This window comes from Bos indicus x Bos taurus, chromosome 18 (genome assembly GCF_003369695.1).
Source record: "Bos indicus x Bos taurus breed Angus x Brahman F1 hybrid chromosome 18, Bos_hybrid_MaternalHap_v2.0, whole genome shotgun sequence".
Taxonomy (NCBI): Eukaryota; Metazoa; Chordata; class Mammalia; order Artiodactyla; family Bovidae; genus Bos; species Bos indicus x Bos taurus.
The window spans coordinates 49,780,692-49,798,460 of record NC_040093.1 but is presented as its reverse complement, the minus strand read 5'-3'; the positions used below and the strand labels follow the sequence as shown (position 1 = coordinate 49,798,460).

At 38.4% G+C, this 17,769-nt stretch overlaps 1 protein-coding gene across 4 annotated transcripts in view; it reads left to right on the top strand.

The window, feature by feature from the left end:
- Positions 1-17,769, top strand: part of PHKB (phosphorylase kinase regulatory subunit beta) — a 228,364-nt gene that overhangs the window by 141,275 nt on the left and 69,320 nt on the right. The window lies entirely within an intron of this gene.

The window sequence follows — 17,769 nt, the reverse complement described above, 5'->3', positions numbered from 1 at the left end:
ATGTATAATACACAAACACACACACATAAATGCTTCTTTTAATGAGAGAAAGGGAAAGCCACCCAGCCTCATTAGTAGGTTCTTTCACACTATTTCTCTGCTGCTTTTGCTGGTCCTCAACAAAACATCTAGTTACTATGAGTGGTTTATAGATGAAAAACTTTGGGGGAGACTTTTAAGTAAATGTTAAGATTTTCTCAGGAAGATAAAAATGCCTGTGTTAACATGTGGTAGAGATTTTATGCTGATCTATTAGTCCCATATAAGGAAGAGATTTGGCCTTTGTCCTTATTTAACACTTGTCTCACTGCAGTACAAGTGTACATTCTGGATGTATTTGAGACATGCAATTTTACCTGAAGAAATGGGAAAGTGGGAATGTATTTTACTTCATATTGCCTAGTGCTGTGACTCTGAGCCATTTTAAGACTGGTATGTTTCATTTACATAGCGTGTGTGACCCACTTCTAGGGTGATGAAATCTCAAGGCCTTTTTTAGAATATAAAGTGACCTGTTGGTCACAGATTTGAGGTATAGGGGCAGGAACAAGATTACATCAAAGCACACAGCTAACATAATAGTTAAAACATTTACTTCATGCTTGCCACATATGATGAGGGCCGCGGGTTATGTATAATTTTTTACATACAATATACTTGCAATGCTCTTGCCCACTCAAAAAATCAGGGTACATGTGAGTGAGAGTGAATTTTATAGAGCATTTATTCTAAGTGTACTTATTATATGGAAATCATTTATGCCTCCCATGTGGAGCTACATCCTATCTAAGAGCCTTTTTCTAGGGCCAGGACAGAGGCTTCTCTCTTGCAGCCGAGTGGGGATTACATCTATGCAGGGCTGTATGTTTCTGACAGGGAGATCATAGGAAGGGCTGGCAGCAGAAAATTGGTGGGAGGTGTCATTGCTCTACCCTACTGGGAGCTTGGTTGTGGTAGTATATAAAATAGTGAGGTGCCTTTGCCACTTTCTCAGCTGTATAAGCGGTAGCCAAGACATAGCATGCTCATAGACATTGTTGGGACTAGCTGACTTGGCTTGGTAAAATACGAAAGTCAGACATGGCTCTCTACTTGAAATGCTGGTGTCAGTGGCCTTTCAATCATGATTAACTAAGTCAGATCCTGGAATTAACTGATCTGTGGGAATTGATCCTGCCAAATGTCAGAAAAATACGTAGAGTAGTAAAGTTCAGACATTTCTCAGAAATAAGAGACATCTCCTGGCAACCCACTCCAGTATTCTTGCCTAGGAAATCCCATGGACAGAGGAGTCTGGTGGGCTACAGTCCATGGGATCACAAAAGAGTCAGAGTCAGACATGACTTAGCGACTGACAATCCAAATGGTTAAACAACAGGTGAATGGTTAAGAAATATTGTATATCCATACAACAAAATACTAATCAGAAACAAAAATTGTGAACTGTTGATTTAAGTAATATGGTTAAATCATCTCCTAGACACAAGAGTACCTACTGCATGATTACGTTTACGGGAAGTACTAGAACAAGCAACACTAGACTTAGATATTAAAAGTCAGAACAGTGGTTATCTTGCAGTGGGGCAGGGGAGTGGCTGACTGAAAAGGAGTATAACGAACCTTTCTAGGGTGGTGGAAATACTTTAACCATTGATCTCTGGGTGGTGGTTATAGAGGTATATATATTTGTCAAAACTTACCCAATAATACACTTAACATTTATGCCTTTACTATATGTAAATTATATATCAATAAAAAGTCTGCTTAATTCTTTATATTAAATATCTGTTAATAAAATAGAAGTATTGCAAGGGCTTAAAATGCCTCTTCTCCAGAGTGTCCAAGAAGTATTCCACCTCATGAAAGCAGAGATATAAAAAAAGCTAGAGTTTCTCCTGTACAGCTTTGAAGCCAGTGTTTTGATTCCATTTTAAATGATTAAATCTTATGTAGTTAAATTTCCCTTAAAGAGCCACCAAGAGATCATTCTCCATTTTTTGGTTTAAAAAATTAAATCTTGGGAAGTCTTATTAAAAAAAGAGAGAGAGACAGCTCGGACTTCAAAGGAAGCTGTGTTAGGGGTCCTCATGACCACTCTTTGCCCCAGTGATTCACTGGAAGGACTGTCAGGACTCAGAAGCTGTTACACTTACAGTTTTATTATTAGGTTGGTGAAAAAGTAATTGCAGTTTTGGACTGTGAATTTTAAATCATTACACCTGGGCTCAAACACATCTTTATTAATCAAAATAGGAACCATTATAATCAACACATTGTTGCCAATGAGAGATAGTTTGTTTATTCTTGTAGCATAAAAATCTGTGCTTTAGGATTCAAAAAACTCCAAGAGTTCTACTTGCAAAATGTTGTTGAGATGCTTAAAGAAGTGGTCGTCAGTTGATGAAAGGTCAGGTGAATGTGGTGGATACGACAAAACTTCTTAGCCGAATTCATTCAAGTTTTGCAGCATTGGTTGTGCAATATGTGGTCAGGCATTGTAGTGGAGAAGAATTGGGCCCCTTCTGTTCACCAATACTGGCTGCAGGCTTTGCAGTTTTTGTGCATCTCATCAATTTGCTGAGCATACTTCTCAGATGTAATGGTTTCACTGGGATTCAGAAAGCTATAGTGGATCAAATGGGCAGCAGACCACCAGACAGTGACCATGACCTTCTTTGGGTGCAAGTTTGGCTTTGGGAAGTGCTTTGGAGCTTTGTCTCAGTCCAGTCATTGAGCTTGGAGAAGGCAATGGCACCCCACTCCAGTGCTCTTGCCTGGAAAATCCCATGGACAGAGGAGCCTGGTAGGCTGCAGTCTATGGGGTCGCAAAGAGTCGGAGATGACTGAGTGACTTCCCTTTCACTTTTCACTTTCATGCATAGGAGAAGGAAATGGCAACCCACTCCAGTTTTCTTGCCTGGAGAATCTGAGGGACGGGGGAGCCTGGCGGGCTGCCGTCTATGGGGTCACATAGAGTTGGACATGACTGAAGCGACTTAGCAGCAGCAGCAGTCATTGAGCTGGTTTTTGTCGGTTGTCATATAAAATCCACTTTTCATTGCACATCACAAACTGATCGAAAAATGGTTCATTGTTGTTGCACAGAATAAGAGAGGGCCACACTTCAACAATTTTTTTGATTTGATGTCAGGTCATGAGGCACCCCCACTTATTGAGCTTTTTACCTTTCCAGTTTGCTTCAAATGCCAAATGACTGTAGAATGGCCAATGCTGGTCAACTTCTCCTGTAGTTATAAGAGGATCAGCTTCCATGATCCTCTCAATCTGTCATTGTGAACTTCTGATGACTGGCCACTGTGTTCCTCATCTTCAAGGCTCTCATCACCTTTGCAAAACTTCTTGAACGTCCACTGTGCTGTACATTTGTTAGCAGTTGCTGTGAGTTGTGTCCACTGGTTTACAACCCCTTTTGAACTTGAATGAGAAAATCACTTGAGTTTGCTTTTTGTCTAACATTATTTCCCTAGTCTAAAATAAATATAAAATAAGCTGAAAGTAATGTCATAAACAAAAAAAAGCAAGAAATGCACATTAAAATGATGTATAACATAACCACATTTATTTTACAATGTATTCCAATATCAAATGGCAAATTTCAACAATGAAAAACCACAATTACTGATAGCTTACTATGAACGATGTTGATGTTGGATTCTTGATCTCCAAAGAAGAGGATTTAGCTTCAGGTCTGACATAGACATCAGAAGGGGGAGAGAGAGTGCCCCTCACTAGTCTTAGCAAGGGAACTATATACTTTTTCAATTGGTTATTAAGAATAAATCAAAAGAATGTCTCAAGGTTGTAAAGGTCTTACCATACCCACTCCCACAATAAAGATTTTAAGATAACAGGATTGGTCAGAAGGTTCTTAAGAGGGAGAAACATGTCCTTAAGCAGGATACATTGTTGTTATATAATCAATCATTGGTACAGAATTTAAGGAAAAACATACCTTTGAGCAAGATGAGTTGTTTTGTTGTGTAATCATTAACTCTGGGCTTAAAAAACAAAATGTTTTATGTGACTAAGAATGTAGAAAATGTGTGACAAGGAACGTAGAAAAAAAGAAGTTTGTCCTTTTCTCCTCCTAGAGGGCTCCGTACCCGTTCCTCCTCTTCCTTGGGGACCCCGGACTCCTTATCAACCTACCTGAGAATTAACTCTTCCATTACTTTTGCACCAACCTAATCAAAAAAAAAAAGGATAGAATGGATAAAATTAGTGAAGATACACAAATCAAATCTGAGAAAACCAGGCACAAGCTTCCAAATGGTCTCTCCCAGTGGAATCATGTGAGACATAATTACCCAGGAAGGATGTGTGACAACATATGCAAAGTATTGCAAACCAGGAAATCTTGCTGAGGAAATCTTGTTGAGGAAATCTTGCTGAGACTTGAGTGTCCAGGGTTTTTATTTTAGGGGTCAGTCATATAAACGTGTAGCACCTGTATGATTGCCCTCAGTTATTTAAGCTCTCATTACCCCCTCAGAGAAGCAGCAGATGTTCTCTGTAAATCACATTATTGACATAAACTATCTAGATACACTGGTACAGTATGACCCAAGGCCTTTGGCATGCGGAAACACTCTTATCTGACAGAACCTTACAGGAAGCCAGAATACTCATCCTGAAAGCATGCCTTTCTTGGGAATTTTCAGGATTTAGACAACCCAGGCCTTCTGGACCAGCTTATTCCTTCACAGCAGGTTATGGCAGAAGGAAATTTTCCAGAATCCAGAGAGCAGGGAGTGTGTTAGAACTTTAGAAAGGTCCCTCCTTCAAGTATGCATGGGGCTATTGGCACATTATAAATCCAAAACATTGAGGACTGAATTGAGAGCTGTTGATTGTATTAACATTACTCTTAGCAAATTAATTTTAGGAAAAGGGGATTGCTTTTGTAGCTGGGATTAAAATCAAGGTTGGGAAACTGTGGTATCATTTGGGATGAACCTCCTCACTGCTCTCCCACTAGTCAGAAATCACTGTTTTCTCTTGATGTTACTTGAAGAATAAAATACCATTATATAAATAAGGGGGTTTTTTTGTTGTTCAACTGTCAAGTCATGTCCGACTCTTTGCGACCCCATGGAATGCAGCCTGTCAGGCTTTCCTGTCCCTCACCATCTCCTAGAATTTGTTCAAATTCATGTCCATTCAATCAGTGATGCCATCCAACCATCTTATCCTCCATTGCCCTCTTCTCCTCCTGCTTTCAATCTTTCCCAGCATCAGCATCTTTTCAGTGAGTTGGCTCTTCACATCTGGTGGCCAAAGTATTGGAGCTTCAGTATCAGTCCTTCCAATGAATCTTCAGGATTGATTTCCTTAGGATTGACTGGTTTCATCTTCTTGCTGTCCAAGGGACTCTCAAGAGTCTTCTCCAGCACCACAGTTCGAATGCATCAATTCTTCAGTGCTCTACTTCCTTTATGGTCCAGCTCTCACATCTGTACATGACTATTGGAAAGACCATAGCCTTGACTATATGGACCTTTATCAGCAAAGTGGTGTCTTTGCTTTTTAATATGCTGTCTAGGTTTGTCATATCTTTTCTGCCAAGAAGCAACCACCTTTTAATTTCATGGCTTCAGTCACCATTTGCAGTGATTTTAGAACCCAAGAAGAGGAATTCTGTCACTGCTTCCACCTTTTTCTCTTCTGTTTGCCATGAAGTAATGGGTCTGGGTGCGATGATCTTAGTTTTTCTTTGAGTTTTAAGCTGGCTTTTTCACTCTCCTCTTTTACCCTCACCAAGAGGCTCTTTAGTTACTCTTCGTTTTCTGCCATCAAAGTGGTATCATCAGCATACCTGAGATTGTTGATATTTCTTCCAGCAATCTTAATTCCAGCTTTAGAGGAGTAGAAAGAAAAGTAGAAAGAAACGCTGGTTTAGAGGAACAGAAAGAAAAGCATTGTGAGCAGTAGCAGATATACTTAATAGTATTGTGAGATTTTGACCAAAAGAAAACAAAACAAGAAAACCTTTGCAGACTTACAATATAAGTTCCTAGAGATCAGAGACCATGTTTTATTCATTTCTGTAGCTTCAGGATCTGTCATAGTACCCTAACACCTGTTATATAGGAGGTTCTCAGTGTTGAACTTGAGTGTTTGTGTGTGCTTAAAGGTGTATGTGGGAGGAAGGTATGTCATGGGAAATAGTGGACTTATGCAAATATCTAAATCTATTTCTTTAATCGTGACATCTTTCCTGCTTGTCTAAACTTTAAGTTTTACCTACCTGGTGATCGTACTCCACAGATCTAGTAGCAAAACTCAGCGTTTCTGGGTGTATGCTTAAGTCCAACTCATTGAGTTATATATTATATCTCAGTAAAGTAGTTTAAAAAAAAAAAGAAACCCAACATTTTTGATGCCAAATTTATCTTCTTTGTATTCATAGCCCCTGTCTTGGATAAGGACTGTCTTCTTGTACCGGTAGCTCTATTTTCAGGTGGTTATCACATTGGCTTTGCCTTCACAGAAGCATCTCCATTTGTTTCTTCATAATTATTCCCACTGCCACATATCACTCAGGCTTCATTACTACTCAACGGCATGGTTTTAATAATCTCTGTCTTTAATCACTCCTCCTGTTTATTCTCTGTGCTTGAGAACACAGGATCTTATAAAGTATGAGTTCATTTATCTCATTTCCTGAAAACCCTCCATGACACACTGTTGCCTACAGGGTAGAGTCTAAATTCCATATCCTCACATAGTCACTTCATCTCCTTGTTTTTCACTTACATCTTGCAATTTCTGCAAATGTCTCCCAACCATTCCTGTACTACAGTCTCAGCTGACTTGCTGATCTACTATTCACTCGCTCCCAGGCCTCCATTCGTAGTACAACCTTCATCCTGAAACCCTGGCCTCTCACACAGAGTCCTTTAAAATCCAAGCCCAATAGTCTCTTCCTTTGCCCACATGTGAAAGTTACATAGATGCATTGTGTAAAAAGTGAAATAATACAGAAGATATCCCAATGCAGTTGTGTTACGTTTGGGAGTATTAACCAGTTCGCAGTTTCCCCATTTCCAGAAAAGTCTTTTTTTAAAACAAAACCAGATCGATTTTCACCTCTGACTCTAAATATCTGAATAATGTAAATGTAACCCTTAGAGAAAGTCATGTGCTTATCTCAACTTCTACTGTTTCATTGTTCTTTCCTTTCTGAATGTCCCTGCCCTCTTCTGTAATTCTCTTTCTGTTTGCACAGCTTTCTATAGACATTATTTATGAGTAGGTATTTTAGCAAATTCCTTAGTTTTCCTTTGTCTGATAATGTCTATTTCCCTTTCATTTCTGAAGGATAATTTCATTATATACAGGATTCCTGATTGACGGTTGTTTTCTTTAATTCAGTAAGAATTATTGTGTACTTCCTCTGGCCTCCATAGTTTCAGTTGAGAAGTGAAGTGAAGTTAAAGTTGCTCAGTCATGTCTGACTCTTTGCGACCTCCTGGACTAGTCCATGAAATTCTCCAGGCCAGAATACTGGAGTGGGTAGCCTTTCCCTTCTCCAGGGAATCTTCCCAACCCAGGGATCGAACTCAGGTCTTCTGCATTGCAGGTGAATTCTTTACCAGCTGAGCCACAAGGGAAGCTGTTGAGAAATCCCTTGCCAATTCAATTTTGTGTTCTTCTACATATAATATTCCATTTCTCTTGGACTAAGTCTACTTATGCCCCTGGGTGGAAGACCAGGAGATAACTAACTTAGCTGATGCAGTTATCATCAGCTCAGATGTATCAGCTCACTTGCTGGTTTCTAGGTGTGGATCAGGGGTTGGGTAGTCTTGTCATTGCTGTGAAGCTGCTTCTATAGGCTGCAAAACTCCATGCTGGTGTACTGGTTGTGGAGTGAGGGTTGGGGTGGTCCTTGGAGCTTTACCGCTGCTATCATGGATGAATTGGTCTGCCCACTAAAACCTGATTTGTGGAGTAGGGGTCATGACAATTCACTGGGGCTTCTTTGCTGATGCTGCAGTTGTACTGACCCATCAAGTGCACTGGTTGTAAAGCAGAGGTTAGGTGGGCCCACCAGGGCTTTGATGCTACTGGTGAAGGCAGAATGGCCAACTGATAACCCTCAAGTAGAGGAGCCAGAGTTGGATCTTTCCACTTGGTCACTGTTATGGTTCTTGTTTCCCAGTCCTTTAGACAGGGAGAAGAGACTTTTGTGTTTATGTTTTGGGTCTATGCTTGTTGGTTATTTCAGGCTGCAGGCCTGTCCAGTGCTCAGCCCGGTATGTATTGGATCTTAGAAATCTCACCACATTGCCATCCTTCAGGTCCTGAGGTTGGGTTAGCCAGCCAAGTCCACTGCCTTCTTTTTAGCCCTCACAGTTCTTGACTCATTATCCATTGGATTATGTTCAGGGTAAATAATTAAAAGTTATATGAGTCTTGTTCCTTCTTGCCCCCTTTTTCATGGATAATTAATCTTCATAAGTCTTTCTGTGAATAAAAATTAGAGTTAAGATTTGTTCTGTTCCTTAGTCTTTTTCTGTAGAATAATTTTTTAAAAATATTTGCTATCATTTATTGAACAACAATTAAACATTTATTTTTTAATTATTTTATTTATTTATTTTTATTTTTGGCTGCACTGAGTCTTTGTTGCTACGCACAGGCTTTCTCTCATTGCAGCCAGTTGGCACTACTCTTCATTGAAGTTCACTGGCCTCTCATTGCAGAGGCTTGTGTTGTTGAGCACAGGCTCTAGGGCGCGAGGGCTCAGTGTTTGTGAATTGCAGGACCTAGAGCACAGGCTCAGTAGCTGTGACACACGGGCTTAATTCCTCCACAGTGTGTGGGATCTTCCAGAATCAGGGATCGAGCACATGTCCCTTGCATTGGCAATGTCCCTTCCATTGGCAGGCTGATTCGTTACCACTGAACCACCAGGGATGTCCTATACATTTATTTTTAGTAGAAGCTTTATTGAGATAAAATTTACATTCTATGTAGTTCACTAATTTAAAGTGTACAAATCAATGGATTTTAGTATATTCATCACAATAAATTTTAGAATATTTTCATGACCCAGTCACTCTCCACAGTCACTCTCTACTTTCTTCAACCTTCCTGTCTCTCCCTATCCCAACCCTAGGCAACTGCAAATCTACTTTTTGTCTATATGGATTTTTCTATTCTGGGTATATCATATAAATGATTTCATATAATATGTGGTATTTTGTGACTGGCTTTTTTCACTCCACACAATGTTTTCTAAGTTCATAGAAAACATTGTTAGAGCGTACATCTGTATTTCAGTCCTTTCTGTGGCCAAATAACATTTCATTGTGTGTATTTACTACCCTTTATTTATCCATTCATCTGGTGATGGACATTTGGGTTTTTCCCACTTTCTGACTACTGTAACTAATGCTGCCATGAAATTTGGTACACAAAGTTGTGTGTGACTTGTTTTCATTTTTCTTGGTTATAATGGAATTGCTGAGTTATTTGATAATTTTATGCTTAACATTTTGAGAACGGCAGGCTGTTTTTCAAAGTGATTGCACCATTTTGACCTTCTACTGGCAGTGTATGAGGGCTCCAATTTCTCTACATTCTTGTCACTACTTACTGTTATCTTTTTGATTATAGTCTTCTAGTGTGTAAAATGTGGTTTTGATTTGCATTTCCCTAGTTACTCTAGTTACTAAAGCCATTGAGCATCTTTTTGTGTGTTTTGGGAGGAATTATGTATATGTATCTGTTTGGGCAAGTATCTCAAGATATTGTGGTCATGTTAAAATTGGGTTCTCTGTATTTTTATTATTGTTTTGTAATTTTTCTTTATGTGTTCTACATATGAGTTCCTTCTATTATTTGAAAATATTCCCTCCCATTTGGTGAACTACTATTCCAGTTTCTTGATGGTGTCATTTGAAGCACAGACAATTTCCACTTTGATAGTCTGATTTATCCGTTTTTTCTTTTTTGGTTGCTATGCTTTTGGTGTCATATCTAAGAAACCATTGTCTAATCCAGGGTCACAAAGACTTATGCCTGTGTTTTCTTCCAAGAATTCTATAGGTTTAGCTTTTATATTTACACCTCCGATTCATTTTGAGTTAATGGTAGGCATTCAACTCCATTCTTTGTATGCGGATATCCAGTTGTTAGAGCACCATTTGTTGAATTTCCTGACTGATCCTTATCTTTGTTATTATTGTGGTAAAATATGCATTGCATGATATTTACCAATTTAACCATTCATAAGTGTACAATTCAGTGGCATTAAATTTGCAATGTTGTATAACCATCACTGCTATCTATACCCAAAACTTTTTCATCATCTCCAACAAAAACTCTGTACCCTTTAAACAATGACTCTCTCTACTCCCCTCCCTCCAGCTCCTGGTAACCTCTATTCTACTTTCTGTCTTTATGAATCTGTCTGTTCAATACCTCATATAAGTAGAACCATGCAATATTTGTCTTTCTGTGTCTAGCGAATTTGTAGACATAATACCCAAGGTAATTTTTTGTTTTATTGATGTAGTGTTTTGCTTTCTTCCTGTTGGCTATTTTTCACATACCTGGTGATCCTCCTTTGTTCAGTGAAATATTAGGTAATAGATGGCCTGATTATTCTCTGTGTATTAAGTGGTACCCCCCATCCCCCAGTCCCAACAGGAGGTAAGAAAGAGTTTGTCTCTTGGAGATCTTGGTGGGGAACAAACATGCCCCTCCTCACCCTTGCCAAATGAGGCCAAGACTGGAAGCATTAACTCACCCCAGCCAGTTTGTTTAGTATAGGAAAAGAACAAGTATTCCAGAGTCCACTGCCAATGCAGGGGACACAGGTTTGATCCCTGGTCCAGGAAGATCCCACATGCTGCAGAGCAGCTAAGCCTGTGCATTGCAACTGCTGAGCCTGCCATGCCTCAACTACTAAAGCTCACGTGTCTAGAGCCCATGCTTCCCAACAAGGGAGGCCCACTGCAATGAGAAACCTTCACATTACAATAAAGAGTAGCCTCTGCTCACCACAACTAGAGAAAGCCCGTGTGCAGCCACGAAGATCCAATGCAGCCAAAAATAAATAAATAAAAGATAATGTAAAATATTTAAAAAGAGAGAGAAGAACTTCGTTTTATTGCTGATGGTGGTTCTTGTGTGGGGCCTCAGGCTAGCCACTGTGGCCTTTAATCAGTTCTCTGTCATGCCCCACTTCTCCCATCAGCCCTCCATTATATCTGCAAACCAGGTGCCGCTCCGGAACCCCTGTTTTTGGTGGATCAGCTCCCATACCTCTGGCAGCACTATGGTGATGCTCTGAGTGGTATAGTTTGGCGATATAGGCTTCTTCTGCTCTGCTTTCTTCATTAATGCACTTCTATTTGCCATCTTTTACACTAGAAATGTGCTGAAATGTCCTACTTTTTGCCCCCTTTTCTCTTTATTGCTATGGCTTTAGTCTTTTTTGTTTATTTTTAGCATCTATATGGTCATTTCTGTGGGGTCTGCAGAAGAATAAGAATTCAGTGTAAGTGCTCACACCACTGTCTAGAACTAGAAGCCTCACTTCCCATGCTAGTTTCTCATTGTTTCTCTTAAGTATCTTTTTCTCCAGCCACACTTTGTGCTTCTTCAGATCTTGGCTGATGAACCTAACACTGGGATTTGAGCAGAGTAGATGTTCACTGAACAGTTGTGATAGCCCCAAGTAGATGCAAATCAAGTAGATAGAAACCAAGTAAATTAAATACCAAATTTTCCAACTTGGTAAAGAAACGTGTGAAAGAGATAATTTACACCAAACTGTTAATCTGTTCTTTGTTTTTTGTAGATAGAGTAACAGTGCCTGCTCTACTTACCCCTACTTTCCTATGTCATGTTTGATTTGGAAAAGATAAATTATGCAAAAGATCATATTATCTAATCATACTGTAAATTACTCCCTGAAAATAATTTGACTCTTTTGTGACCGTATGGACTGCCAGTCTCCTCTGCCCATGAGATTTCCCAGGCAAGAATACTGGAGTGGGTTGCCATTTCTTTCTCCATGTTTTAACATGTGTCATGTCATTGTAGTTGGTTTACACGCCTGACTCTCTGGCAGGGGTCCTCAGAGTAGGGCATGTGTCTTATTCTTCTTTGTCTTCTATTAGACTAGTTTGGTATTTTACAGGGCTAGAAAAAGGAACGGAGAAGGCAATGGCACCCCACTCCAGTACTCTTGCCTGGAAAATCCCATGGATGGCGGAGCCTGGTGGGCTGCAGTCCATGGGGTCGTGAAGAGTCGGACACAACTGAGCAACTTCACTTTCACTTTCCCCTTTCATGCACTGGAGAAGGAAATGGCAACCCACTCCAGTGTTCTCGCCTGGAGAATCCCAGGGATGGGGGAGCCTGGTGGGCTGCCGTATATGGGGTCGCACAGAGTTCGACACGACTGAAGCGACTTAGCAGCAGCAGCAGAGAAAGGAAATGAGAGAAATAGAAAACCACTATTGATTTTTGCCATCTAATGATTACAGGCATTGTACAAACTGTTTTATATGTATTGTGTCAGAACTTAATGCTTTTCTGAAATAAATATTATTATACTTGTTTTATAGATTGATAGTGTAAGTCTCAGAAAGGTTTGGTGATTTTTCCAAGGTCATACAGTTGTCAGGTGACAGAACCAATACAAAGTTGTAAACTGAAGAAGGAAAAGTGAAAGGGGTGTCAAGCATGGAAACAGTGATTTTTGTAATGGTATGAAGGAGTTAACAGAGGAAATATTTTGCTTCCTGAACAACCTAGCTTAATACCACATCACAGAAAACTCATTTCACCTGTGCTATAGGACACTGAGAGGCTTTTGGAAATGATCTGAAAAATTAAGTGGAAAGATGTTATATCTGTGCAAAATGTATGTTGAGATTCATGATATATATCATTTATCATGTTTAAAAGGTGTAATTGTCACTTTCTTCTTCCCTGTTAATACTGGGATGAGACCAAGTCCACAAGTCTAACAGTAATTTTATTAGGGAGTTCCTTCTTCCTTATCCAAAGGAAAATAATATTTAGAGGTTATAAGCTGCTTTATTTGAGAATTTGCCCTCCCTTCTTTTACCCTAACTTGTTCCTATTCGGGGGGCCCATCATTTTCTGTTGCCTAGGTAATTCTGGTGCCAGCTATCTGCTGATTAGCTGTGAATGAGACTTAGACTGTTCACACTACAGAGCCTCTAACCGTGTCAACATGAGGAAAGTTGCTTGGAGACTGTTTTTGTTTCAAACCTTTGCTACTCATTCATATTTGGAAGAAACTGTAAGCAGCTGACTGTGTGCATTTCACATATTCAGTGTATTCTGCATTATGGTTTTCCACTGGGGATAAGGTAACGCTAAAAGGACGTCCTTTTATAGCAGCTGGGGGCTTTCTGGAGTTCTGTAGCAAATGAGCTTTATTCTGAAGTATGTGTTATACTAATCAACATACAGAAGATTCCTGGTTCAATAGGAAAGCAAACTTAATATCTTTCTAAATGTTTGCAGGATTCAGTCTGAAACTAACATGTTTAACAGGCAATAGAATAAGACCAGCCAGGAATTGGTTTTCTTTTCTTCATTTTTAAAGCAATTTGCAAAAAACTGAACTGAACTGAATTTTCTTGAAATAGATACTGAGTACAGTAGAAATTTTACATAAATAAGCCATTCTACTATCAAAGGAAGAGTCACAGAAAAAAACACTGTAATCTGAAAATACTGTTTTAATATTCAAGAATATAAATAGTAGAGATTTCATAGAAACATGGTAGTTGAGATACCCAGCAGTTAATCAAAAGTTACAAGGTTGTGTTGCTCTTGCACATGGCTCATGATAGGAACTGAAACTATGAGAGCAGTCAATTTTGGAAAGTCAGGGTACGAGTAATGCAGATGGCTGAGTAAAGGAATGTTCAAGGAAGGGCCCGATAAGGATCTAACAAGAAGGTAAAACAGTGTCACTGGATTGAAAGTGTAAAGGATCTTAACTCTGAGACAGTGGGTCAAGAAAGCTGACTGACTAGTTGGCTGGGGAGAACAGCACAGCATTGGCAGAAATTCAAGTGCTGGTGTTTAGACCTTGCATGATTCACCTTAGTGTAATCTGGAGAAGGTCTCCTAGGATTTATGAAGGGCAGTTCTCTAATCTGTGAAATTATTTGGCTGAATCTTATTCATGAATCTCTGCCTAGCACTTTTGTTGCTGGCTTCCCTGATCTAGGTTACTGGTAACTTTTGAGTGATTTTAGTAAATAGTGTGCTCAGAAGCCAGATTGTAGGGAGTTAAAGAGTGATTAAACGGTGGGAGACCATCTGTTCAGGAAGTAAGTGTGCTGCAGTCCAAGACAGGTTATAAGCCTATCCTAATTTAATAGATATGTATATAGCACTCCTAAATATGGATTTATACCTGCTTCCCTTTTTTACATTCTTGTTTCAGATATGTTCACAGTTTTTAAAGGTTTATTAATCTTTAAAGGTGATTTAGGGAAATTTTGCATGAAGCTCAGTTTTATTTGTTCATTCTAAGGCTCTGAAATAGTTTAACGAGTTTGAGACATAATTTCTACTTAAAGGATTAAAAAAAAAACTCTACTTCATTAGCTTGGCAAAGAAAGAAAGTGCTTGTGTGGGACCAAAAACCCAAAATTATCTACAAGCATGGGAATGAATTTGAGTGCTGAACAGAAGTTCGTATGATTATCATAATGAAACAGCATAAAATAGTCAAGGCATCAGAAATGCTTCTGAAAGCCTAGTCTGCATGAGTTCTCTTCAGGAATACTATCTTCAGTCTTTAAGGGAAATAAAAGGCTCCTATTAACTTGTATTTATACCAGAGCCAATGAAAATTAAATGCTTTGTCAAAGGCATCCAGACCTGAGAAAAGTTAAATTTCAAGTTAAAAAAAAAAGATTAAATATAATAACATCATTCTAATTAACCCACTGAACTTGTTAAAATTAAAAGTTCCAATAATAGGCATGAGATATAATGAAAGATTTCATCTACAAGATGAAAACTTCTTATAGTCATGGCTGAAATGTAAAAGAAGTAAAATAGTCCAAAGCAAGAAAACAAGGTTTATTATCCAGAATAAAGATGTGCAGGGTCCTGTTTGATCTAGTTCTTATGTTTGATCTAATACTTATGATCTAGTATTGTTTTAATGAATCTACTACAAGTATCAATTTGTGCCCTTTTATGATTCAACACACTGAGCCTACTTATATTCCTGGCATTTTACTCTGAGAACAGAATCCTGTTTATTCATAAACATAAATAAATTTATGAATTTACCTGGGACTTTCCTACTTCCCTTTTTTCTTATTTTTGAATCTTCAAAAAGTTTTAAAGGTCTTTTTGATCTTTGAAGAAAAGTATATTCTTTGTATCTATTCTAACCCTCTCTTTTTTAATGATTCATATTACAAGGAGCCACCCTGGGAGCCTCCTTCCTGAGGAGCAGTGTGCTCTTACAAGGTCCTTAGAGAGTTACAGGTATTTTTGCCATTGTACTGAATAAAATATGAGTATTTTTGGTCAGCCTCTTGAAGCAGTATTTTACATTTATGGCATATCATCATGATAGAGCAGATCATGTGTGTTGAAGCACCCTTGAGAGAATTCAGGTTCACATTTATCATTTTCATTGACACCCAAGCTTTGAATCTGAGAAGTTAACTAGCACATTTAATATACCAATTAAAATGGATTGATCTGCTTTGGCAGTCTTTGGAGAAAAGACCAATATGAAAGAAATGTTTTTTAGTGTAAGAGCTTAAAGCTTCTAAATTTAGAAAGAAAATCAGTACTTATTTACTAAACCATGTACATATTTATACAGATCTGAGCTAAAAACATATACACTTGATCTCTCATTTTTCAAATTAATGAAGAAAAAAGGGTTTCATACTTTGTTTTCTGAAAATACAGGTGTATAAAATTTTGCATGAATTATTTTCTTGAAGATTAAAGAATACTACATATGTATGTAATAGATTTTATTTTTAAGGACCTGGTATAGTATAGTGGCTTTGCGTCGTACAGGCCTAACTCTAAAACTGATTTCTTCTGCTTACTAACTCTATGACCTTGGAAGGTTTAATTAATCTCTCTAAGCCTCACTTTCTTCCTCTATTAAATAGAGATAATACTTCATAACTCATGTGGTTGTATGTAATTAAATGGTAATAGTGTATGTAAAGCTCTTAACAAAATGTCTGACATTATAAGACCTAAATAAATATTATTGCTAATTTTATTTTGTTCCAGTAACTTATTTTATAAATAATATTACTTTCTCATTAGTGAGAATGAGAAAAATTCTACAAAGTCTGGAGAAAAACATATTCTCAATGTATTGGCTGTTAATATGCATAGGCTTTCTTATCATATGTAGCCTCACTGGATATTCAGTTTTGCATTTGCTAATACTTACTTACACCATCATAGTTATTTTTCATATTATTTCTATAAAATGTTCTTTTAAATGCCTACATGATGTTTCTTTGGCTATATCAAGTTTCCTGTCTCTTTAATGTAATAATTTCTATTCTGGAAGTATATTGGGATTCTGTGATAGCTCAGCTGGTAAAGAACTGAGCTCCTGCAATGCAGGAGACAAGAATCAGCCTGCAATGCAGGAGACCCCCATTCGATCCCTGGGTTGGAAAGATCCACTGGAGAAGGGGTAGGCTACCCACTCCAGTATTCTTGGGCTTCCCTGGTGGCTCAGCTGGTAAAGAATCCACCTGCAATGCAGGAGACCTGGGTTTGATCCCTGGGTTGGGAAAATCCCCTGGAGAAGGGAACAGCTACCCACTCCAGTATTCTGGCCTGGAGAATTCCATGGACTCTATAGTCCATAGGGTCACAAAGAGTCAGACACAACTGAACGACTTTCATTTCATCCTAATAAGGGCTGTTTAAGATTTAATGTGTTTTAAATTAATTTATTTATTTTAATTGGAGGCTAAACTTTACAATATTGTGGTGGTTTTTGCCATACATTGACATGAATTACATTTTTAAGAAACTGCTGATATGACTAAATTGCTTTCCATCTAAAGGTCTCTACCTACTTTTCTGTTCCTAAATTAAATATTTTATATTCTGTAGCATTCGTTAGCTAATAAAAATAAGGCAAGAGATTATAAGATAAAACCATTTTTCATACCCACATAAAAATCATAAAAATGAAAATCACTTTCTAGAAACTTTCCTAACACACCCTTGATCTGAATGTATTGTTATAGACCTTAGCCTAGATTGGGGAATGTTTTATTTTTTTATTCAAATGTATCTATGTAAACTGTAAAACCATTTTGTTTATTGACTGTAGTCCACATACATGATAGAATATTTAAAGTATATTAAGAGAATAGTAAGATTATCAAGAGCATCTTGTGTTATTCCCTCAAAATAGGTCAGGAGACTGAGATTCAGAAAGTGAGAGTCCGAGGTCACACAGGTATATATGAAAGGATGGAACCCAGTGTCCTGCAGTGTGGGCTGGTGAGCCATGTATACCATGGTCAAAGTGCACATTTACTGCATGGTATTAAAGAAAATGGGCTTCCCTGATGGCTCAGCGATAAAGAACCTGACTGCCAATTGAGGAGACGTGGGTTTGATCCCTGGGTCTGGAAGATCTCCTGGAAAAGGAAATGGCAACCCACTCTGGTATTCTTGCCTGGGAAATCCCATGGACGGAGGAACTGGGCAGGCTACAGT